We start from the raw sequence: 9,421 nt of genomic DNA, 5'->3' as shown, positions 1-9,421 counted from the left end.
GACACCTCCCCACCTAGGAGGAAAGTGGGAGAGCTCCCCACCTAAAAGGACAGTAGGACACCTCCACACCTAAAAGTACTGTGGGACACTTTCTCACCTAGGAGGACAGTAGGACACGTTCCCACCTATAAGGACAGTGGGACACCTCTCCACGTAGGAGGACAGTGGGTAAGTCCCCACCTAGAAGCACAGTGGGACATGTCTCCACCTAGGAGGTCAGTGTGACATCTCCCCACCTTGCAGGACAGTGGGACACATCCCCACAAAGGAGAACAGTGGGACATCTCTCCACCTAGAGGACAGTGGAACATCTCCTCACCCAGGAAGACAGTGGGACATCTTTCCACCTAGGAGGTCAGTGGGACACCTCTCCACCTAGGAGGCCAGTGGGACATCTCCCCACCTAGGAGGCCAGTGGGACTTCTCCCCACCTAGGAGGACAGTGAGACATGTCTCCACCTAGGAGGAATGTGGGACATCTCCCCACCTAGGAGGACAGTGGGACACGTCCTCACCCAGGGGGACAGTGGAACACCTTCTCACCTAGGAGCACAGTGGGACACGGGCCCACCTAGGAGGACAGTGGAAACATCCCCACCTAGGAGGACAGTGGGACACCTTCCCACCTAGGAGGACAGTGGGACACCTCTCCACCTAGAAGGACAGTGGAACATCTCCCCACCTAGGAGGAATGTGGGACAACTCCCCACCTAGGAGGACAGTGGGACACCTCCCTACCTAGGAGGACAGTGGGACATGTCTCCACCTAGGAGGTCTATGTGAATCTCCCCACCTAGGAGGACAGTGGGACATCTCCCCACCTGGGAGGACTGTGGGACAACTCCCCACCTAGGAGGACAGTGGGACACCTCCTCACCTAGGAGGACAGTGGGACACCTCTTTACCTAGGAGGAGAGTGGGACACCTCCCCATCTAAGAGAACAGTGGGACATGTCCCCACCTAGGAGGACAGTGGGACATCTCCCCACCTAGGAGGACAGTGTGACTCGTCCCTACCTAGGAGGACAGTGGCATACGTCCCCACCTAGAAGGACAGTAGGACACCTCCCCACCTAGGAGGACAGTGGGACACGTCCCCACCTACGAGCACAGTGGAACATCTCCCCACCTAGGAGGACAGTGGGACACTTCCCCACCTAGGAGGACAGTGGGACATGTCTCCACCTAGGAGGTCAGTGTGACCCCTTTCCACCTAGGCGGACAGTGGACACGTCTCCACCTAGGAGGACAGTGGGACATCTCTCCACCTAGGAGGACAGTCGGACATCTCCCCACTCACGAGGACAGTGGGACTACTCCCCACCTAGGATATCAGTGGGACACCTCCCCACCTAGGAGAAAAGTGGGACACCTTCCCACCTAGTAGGACAGTGGGACACCTCCCCACCTAGAAAAATGGTGGGACACCTCCTCAACTCGGAGTACTGTGGGACACTTCTTCACCTAGGAGGACAGTCGGACATGTCCTTACCTAGAAGGACAGTGGGACACCTCTCCACCTAGGAGGACAGTGGGACACCTCCCCACCTAGGAGCACAGAGGGACATGTCTCCACCTAGGATGTCAGTGTGACATCTCCCCACCTAAATGGACAGTGGGACACGTCTTTACCTTGGAGGAAAGTGGGACATCTCCTCACCTAGGAGGACAGTGGGACATCTCTTCACCCAGGAGAACAGTGGGACATCTCCCCACCTAGGAGGTCAGTGGGACACCTCTCCACCTAGGAGGACAGTGTGCCATCTCCCCACCTAGGAGGACAGCGGGACACCTCCCCACCTAGGAGGACAGTGGGACACCTCCCCCCCTAGGAGGACAGTGGGACATGTCCCCACCTAGGAGGAATGTGGGACATCTTCCCACCTAGGACGACAGTGGGACATGTCCCCACCTAGGAGGACAGTGGGACACGTCCCCACCTAGGAGCACAGTGGGACATGTCTCCACCTAGGAGGTCAGTGTGACATCTCCCCACCTAAAAGGACTGTGGGACACGTCCCCACCTAGGAGGACAGTGGGACATCTCCTCACCCAGGAGGACAGTGGGATATCTCCCCACCCAGGAGGTCAGTGGGACATCTCCCCACCTAGGAGGTCAGTGGGACACCTCTCCACCTAGGAGGACAGTGTGCCATCTCCCCACCTAGGAGGACAGCGGGACACCTACCCACCTAGGAGGACAGTGGGACACCTCCCCACCTAGGAGGACAGTGGGACATGTCCCCACCTAGGAGGAATGTGGGACATCTCCCCACCTAGGAGGACAGTGGGACATGTCCACACCTAGGAGCAATGTGGGACATCTCCCCACCTAGGAGGACAGTAGGACACGTCCTCACCCAGGGGGACAGTGGAACACCTTCTCACCTAGGAGCACAGTGGGACACGGCCCCACCTAGGAGGACCGTGGGACACGGCCCCACCTATGAGGACAGTGGAAACATCCCCACCTAGGAGGACAGTGGGACACCTCCCCACCTAGGAGGACAGTGGGACACCTTCCCACCTAGGAGGACAGTGGGACACCTCTCCACCTAGAAGGACAGTGGAACAACTCCCCACCTAGGAGGACAGTGGGACACCTCCCTACCTAGGAGGACAGTGGGACATGTCTCCACCTAGGAGGTCTATGTGAAACTCCCCACCTAGGAGGACAGTGGGACACATCCCCACCTAGGTGGAAAGTGGGACACCTCCTCGCCTAGGGGGACAGTGAAACTCCTCCTCTTCTAGGAGGACAGTGGGACATGTCCTCACCTAGAAAGACAGTTGGATACCTCTCCACCTAGGAGGACAGTTGGACCCATCCCCACCTAGGAGGATAGTGGGACACCTCCCCACCTAGGAGGACAGTGGGATATGTCCCCACCTAGGAGGACAGTGGGACATCTCTCGACCTTTTAGGACAGTGGGACACTTCCTCACCTAGAAGGACAGTGGGACACCTCCCTAGCTAGGAGGACCATGGGACACCTCCCCACCTAGTGGGCACTGGGACATCTCCTCACCTAGGAGGACAGTGGGTCACCTCCCGACCTAGTAAGACAGTGGGACCCCTCCCCACCTAGGAGGATAGTGCTGGTCCTTCCCATGGATTCCACTTCAGTAGATCTTTGTGGGTGCCCAGGAATGTCCAAGTGGTTCTAGAATCCACATTCCACCCAAGTTTCTTGAATCCCCTGACTTTGGTCTCCTCTCAGATTTTTGCCCAGTGGACTAAGGGGAGCCCCTGGGGAGCGTGTGGAGAATCGTGCTGATCTCAGCCCGCGGATTGGCAGAAGTGACCCAGGAGGAGGGACACACCTGTATTCCTTTGACCCAAAGAGCTCTGTGTTTGCTGAACAAACAGATCTTGCGACTTCTGAACCTGCCTTTCGGGGTCCTCCAGCTTCTGAAGGCTCATGCTCCACCGAGGGCCCTACTGGGTCTTGCAGTTAGAGTCCTGACTGTGGAATGAGCTTTTGTGGAGAGCTCTGAAATCACCGACACTGGGTGTGTTTCACTCACCCTGACAGTGACCATGGGGTTGGTGTCTCCCCGTGAGAGGGGACCGAGGTGGTGGAGACCCTGGGCTGCTGGGAGCACACCGGGTGTTTGAGTCCAAAGTCTGCTGGCTCTGGGCTCCATCCCACCTCTGAGACAGGGCAGCACTGCAGGTTGAGTGGCACCCTTTTGCAAGAATTTATTTCTTGACTCTGTAGTGCGTCCACAAGACCCAAATTCAGAACTTGCAGTGAGAGTAGCGTCCCAGAGCCCTGTGTTATGTTCCCCACCTACTGGCCTCTTAGCCACAGTGTAAAAAGTTTCACTCACACCAGCACACAGGTTCTGCTCTGAAACCTAGAGTTGCCCTCTGCCCTCCCACTCCACTCCAGGATGCCCTGTTCCTGTCTCTCTCTCTCTCTCTCTCTCTCTCTCTCTCTCTCTCTCTCTCTCTCTCTCTCTGTGTGTGTGTGTGTGTGTGTGTGTGTGTGTGTGTGTGTGTATTTCCAGTGTCTTGTGGTAAGAAGGTGCTACAGTGAGTGGCAGGTGGCGTCATGCCGTGTGGCAAGGCTTCGGGAAGCAGACCTGCTACCTTGGAAGGCTGGGGCCATGGTTTTGAGAGACTTTGGTGGTGGCCTTCCTGAGTTGCGGCCAGTTCTCCTGTCTACCAGGCTCATGTACGCTGTGTTTCTGCAGCCTGCTGTGGCCACACGATGCTCTGGGCAGGCTGTCCTGACTCCAGGCCCTGCCACAGCGCAGTAGGTGCTCTGCATACCCTTCCGCCTCGGGAAGCATCTCTGCCTCTGTTGCTGCACCTCTCTGAGGTGACACTGTTAGACGTAGGTGTCACCTCTGTCCTGCAGGTGAGAAAGTGATGTCCGAGGGAGGACACCCAGAGCCTGAGGGCCACAGATTGGCCAGGATCTGACTTCTCCTGTCCTCCCGAGGCAGACGGGGCAGAGGTGCAAGTACCTCCTCTCACCTGCCACGCAGGGCTGTGCGCTTCCTCTGGTGGCAGCTGGGGGCAGCTGCGAAGGTACTCTGGGCCCCTCTCCTCCAGGTGCAGTCTGTCCTTCCACCACCGGAACAGTGTTCAGAGGAGTGCCGAGCGCTTCAGTTCTCCTCACTTGCCATTCCACGCAAGAGAATCTGGAGTGGGTTTCCTTTTCCCTGGCGAGGGTGTCCTTCCTGCAGGAGGAGGTGCCTGAGCGGTCCTGCCCACGGCAGGGATCAGGGAGTGGTGGTGGGAGCCTGTGTCTGGCTCCATCTCCCCTCTGGAAGTCTCACCATAGACACGTGATCTCCTGGGTCCCGCTGCCTCCGTCTGCTTCTGTCTACTCCAGTGAGGGCAGCTCCGGGCAGTGGTACCTGGACTGTTGGGTGGGTGGGTCAGGAGTGTGCTTTGGCTTGGTGGGGACCCAGCTCTGCCGTTTATTAGCTGGGTGGACTCAGGCAAATCTCTGAGTCTGCCTGAGCCCCAGTTTCCTCACCACAGAGGGGGATTCCTGGCACCACCCCTACCAAGTGGCTGACAGAGGCCGGAACTTGCTGGAGTTTTGTGACTGCCTCGTGGAGGCCCCAGCTCGGCCTCCCCGAGAGATCTCCTTCACTCCCCATCTCAGCAGGCCAAGCCTGCTCATCAAACCCTGGAGAGTTCCTAAGTCCTTGCAACTGAAAACAATTAAGATTCACAGACACTTTAATTTTGGCATGATTTTTTTTTGTTGTTGTTTTTGCTAATATATGAACTATTTGAGCCAGCAACACAAGAATTGAAAGCATTTCCACAGAGAGCTGGCTGCAGAGCTAGACTGCGTGTGCCATCAGTGTGCAGAGAGCTGGGAAGGGCTGGCCACTCTTCTCGGTCAGCCCCTCCTGCCCTTCCCGACCAGCAGCATGACCCAGGCACTGGCCTCCAGGAAGCACCTTGGTCCTGGGTCTGATGCTTCTACCTCCCCACTACTTGGAGCCAGCTGTGGCTGCCAGCTTCCCTGACTGCCCAGCAGGCAGGACGCTGGCCCAGGACAGGAGCCTGTGGCCTGCTGCACACTGCTGTCCTTTCCTGACCTCACCGATGCTGGCCTGGACTGTTCCCATTACTGCAGTGGGTGGCAGTCTCCTTTATCTTGGGCAATCCTCCTGGCTCTTGATGGCATTTTGAAAGTGTTTGTGGCATTAGCAGGTTCGTGCAGAGACCGTCCTGAAGTCTGTCTTCCCACGTCTCGCCTCTTTCTAGTAGGAGTGAAGACAGTGAAGCTCCCATGCCCACTCTAGTGCCCCTGCACGTCGTATGTGTGGGTAGGTTTCTGCATCTCATTCCGTGGCATCCTTGGAACCTGGGGGGCGGGGAGGCTTGGGCAGCAACTGGTGGTCCAGATTCTGGGGTTCCCTGCCTTGCTCTGGCACTATCTCCCCGCCACCTTGGAGCACAGGAGGTCATCTCTGAGCCTCTGTCTCTTCATCTGTGAATGGGTGCCTGAGCTGCCCACTTCCTGGGTTGGATTCGGCATACATGGATGAGCACCTGCAAAATGCCACTCACTACCTGCCGCCACTCAGCATCACACTGAGCTTGTACGTGGGCCTCAGATCCAGGAGTCGCAGTCCGAGGTGCACATTCCCAGCTAGGCAAAGCCTGTCAGCTCCTCTGAGCCCAAGTCTCTTCTGACAGTGTAACTCGGAGGCAGGCCACCTCAGTTCTCAACGTCACAGCTTCTCACTTCAGATCACAGCTTCTTGCCTGCAGCCACCACCTACCTGAGCTGCTCCCTCCTTTCCCTCTGTCTCCAAGCAGGCCTGGACCCCAGCCCCTGGACCCACTCACCAGCACTGCTGACCACTCTTCAGAGCAGGCACTGGGGAGCACTGGGGTCTGCCTTCTCTAGTGCAGAAAGGGACAGTCACTCTTGGCACCCAGGTGTCCTGCCCAGAGCTGGCTCCTGAAGGGCCTTGCAAGTGACCTGGTGGCTCAGCTGGCAATGAACTTTCTGGGGTTCCTTGGGAGAGTGGGGGGATTACTGTATTTTCCTACAGGGAAATGGGCCGGGGGGGGTGTCCCACCTTCCCGTGGGCTCAGGTGGCCATTGCAGCTGCAGGGGTGCTGGGGAGCTGCCTGTGTGTGGGCTCCTGGGGTCATGGTGAGGTGAGGCAGGGGCAGCAGACTGTCCTTGGGTCCTGGGGTGCTGGGGGAACCTGACTCACTGTCTTTTCTTGCAGAGCCCATGACCACGATGGTGTCCTCAGCCAGCTCAGAAGCTCAGATACTGAAAACAATTTTAAAGACGACTTGATCCTGTGAGAGTGAACCTGCATTGCGTAATGGACACTCTGACCATATTAAGTCCTGTAGCTGTTCGTCAAGGCAGGACAGCGCAGCACCCAGAGGGCCTCACGGGTCCTGGGAGGAAGCTGTGCACAGAGGACAGGTGGTAAGGGCCCAGGAGGGTGTCAAAGGCTCTAGGGCAGGAGCAAGGGAGGAGTTGCTACTGACCCAGAGGGAAGTAGGTGATGACCTCTGCCTGGTTGGCCTCACAGGCACAATGCTGGGGGCTGGGTGTGAGTTTCAGGAGCAAACAGGAAAACCAGCCAAGGACACAAGCCAAGGAATTCCCACCCAGCCCACATCTCCAACCCCTTCCTCCTCCACCCACCTGCCCCGAGATCACGTCCTGGATTTGGTTCTTCTCTGTGTCTTTAGACCACTGCTCTAATATAACACCTGTTTTACAGTAAACACAGTGGCACACTCAGGGGGAAGTGGGCACAGACAAGAAGAGGATATACCATCTGTTGTTGAGAACCCAGAAACTAGCAGTGTGTCTCACCTCCCATAGTCACTCACCTTGGAATACTGCCATTCAAATAGCACATCGCCAACTTTATTTACCAGCTCTGTTCTTGTCCTACATAGAGATTCCTCAAACCATTGTGTGTTTCCAAGACTCCTCTGTATTGCCCTGCGGTGGTTAGTCATCCTTTTTCATGGCTGCATAATATTTTGGATAGTTTCTTTTTCCCAAGTGCAGTGCTCCTGGGTGGCAGCTGGCCCCTGCTGTGCAGAGTCCCCAAGTAGTCTATTGAAAACTTTCCAAAGTTTTAAAAAGATTTATAAAGAGGAGCTAGGGCCATAGCTCAGTGGTGGAGCGCTTGCCTAGCATGTGTGAGGCACTGGGTTTGATACTCAGCACCACATTAAAATAAAGGTATTGGGTCCATCTACAACTAAAAATTTATAAATATTCACAACAACGGTGTATGGGAATAGTCCAGTCAGGACTGTTGTTCTCAGAGGCCCCAGGTGCACTTGAGAGCAAGTAGCCTCAGCAGGGGAGCTGCCTGCACCTCGTCTCGACTGGGGCTACTCGGACTGCAAGAGGTGCCCACAGGACCCCTGCAGCTTCTGACCACCCCCAGGCTGCTGAGCCTGTCCAGTGCTAGAATGATGGCAGGGCTAGAGGTTCTGAGCCTGGCCAACTGCCTAGACTTTTCCTTATGGGGAACGAGCTTTCTTGACTTCCAGAGAGTTCCGATGACTGGAGGCACAGAAGACCTTTCATTGACGCAGCTGTCAGATAAGACTGGACTGCAGTTGGCACTTTCCCCAGTGTGGCACTAGCTCGGGGCCAGGAGGAAGAGGGGGCTCTCCTCCTGTGCCCTCAGTCTGTCCGCCTGTCCATGGGATGGGCGGTCTGCATGAGAAAGACTGTCAGAGCCAGCTTGGAGCTCGAGGCAGACGGAGTAGGAGTGAGATGCCCTTCTGACCTCCTCGCTCATTCTTGGCCCCTACCCAGAGGCCAAAAGGATCACCGGGAATTCGAGGGGACTGTAACTCCTGCCTGCCCCCGTCACCGTGGTACCCAGGAGGGGCCCTGAGGCCCTGCTGGAGCACCCCTGACCCCGGGCTTCACCTGCCTGGGCCGGGTTCAGGCTGGCACTTGTCAGGTGTGACTGCTAGAGTTTTGTGACTGTGGCTGTTGCTCTAGAGTCTCGGGTGCGGCTTGGAGCTGTGTCCCTGATGCTCATCTGCAGAAGGCACAGACATGCTGAGGTGGCCTCCAGGGGGCCACCCTCGGCCCCACTGCCGCCCTGCACTCCTGCTGGCCCTCTGCCTGGCACTGGGTTGGCCACCTGTTCTTGCTAGACATGGCGCAGGCTCTGGCTCCCCAGGCTCCCAGAGGTGGGCACACAGGAAGCTAGAGGCCCTGAAGCAGGTGACCCAGAAGGTTCCCGGAAAAGACAGTGGCCTCCTGGTGAGGGACAAGGCTGAGGACTCTACACAACAGACCCAGGCCTGGCCAAGCAAAGGCCCAGCTCTTTGCAAGCTGTGCCCAGGCAACCTGACCTCTCTGTGCCTCTCTTCCCAAACTGCAAGATGAGAGATGGTGTTGGTGGGTTGTCCACAGCCAAGCAGAAGAGTGACACCAGGCTCAGCCCAGGTTCCGACTAGGAGAGGGTCTTTGCGTAAATGCATCCTTTTGATCCATGTCATAAAAGAAAAGCATGAAAGTCCGTTAGCACTAAGAGCAATGCCCAGCAGATCACAGGGAGGTCGTATGCTGGGGATGAGCCCAGACCTGCGCAGGCTAGGGAGTGCGAGCCACCGAGCTGTACCCCGCCCTTTTCATTTCATTGTGAAACAGAGGTCTAACTAAGTTGCCCAGGCTGGCCTTGAACTTGTGAGCCTCCTGCTTCAGCCTCCTGTTTGGGATTATCAATGTGACCACCACACCTGGCAGGAGTATCATTATTTATTTGTATTTTTTGCATGATTTTCTAAATAAACAGAGGTTTATTCAGGAAGTAGATACCCATTCAGGGGAGAATGTGGGCTCTCTAGATGAGAAGTCCCACCTGGGGCCGGGGCGATGCTATAGAGGGCTGTAGCTGGGGCTGGACTGCAGGTGGCCCAGGGTGGAGC

General features: G+C 56.8%; 1 long non-coding RNA gene across 1 annotated transcript; it reads left to right on the top strand.

Moving 5' to 3' along the window:
* The first annotated feature begins 5,482 nt into the window (after positions 1 to 5,482).
* On the top strand, positions 5,483 to 7,110 carry LOC144376214 (uncharacterized). The gene is made up of 2 exons (XR_013436443.1): positions 5,483 to 5,802; positions 6,721 to 7,110. It is a non-coding gene; the product is annotated as an uncharacterized LOC144376214 (long non-coding RNA).
* Positions 7,111 to 9,421: the final 2,311 nt, after the last annotated feature.

The sequence above is a fragment of the Ictidomys tridecemlineatus genome, chromosome 3, assembly GCF_052094955.1.
Source record: "Ictidomys tridecemlineatus isolate mIctTri1 chromosome 3, mIctTri1.hap1, whole genome shotgun sequence".
NCBI classification, from domain to species: Eukaryota; Metazoa; Chordata; class Mammalia; order Rodentia; family Sciuridae; genus Ictidomys; species Ictidomys tridecemlineatus.
This window is presented reverse-complemented; position numbering and strand designations above follow the sequence as displayed.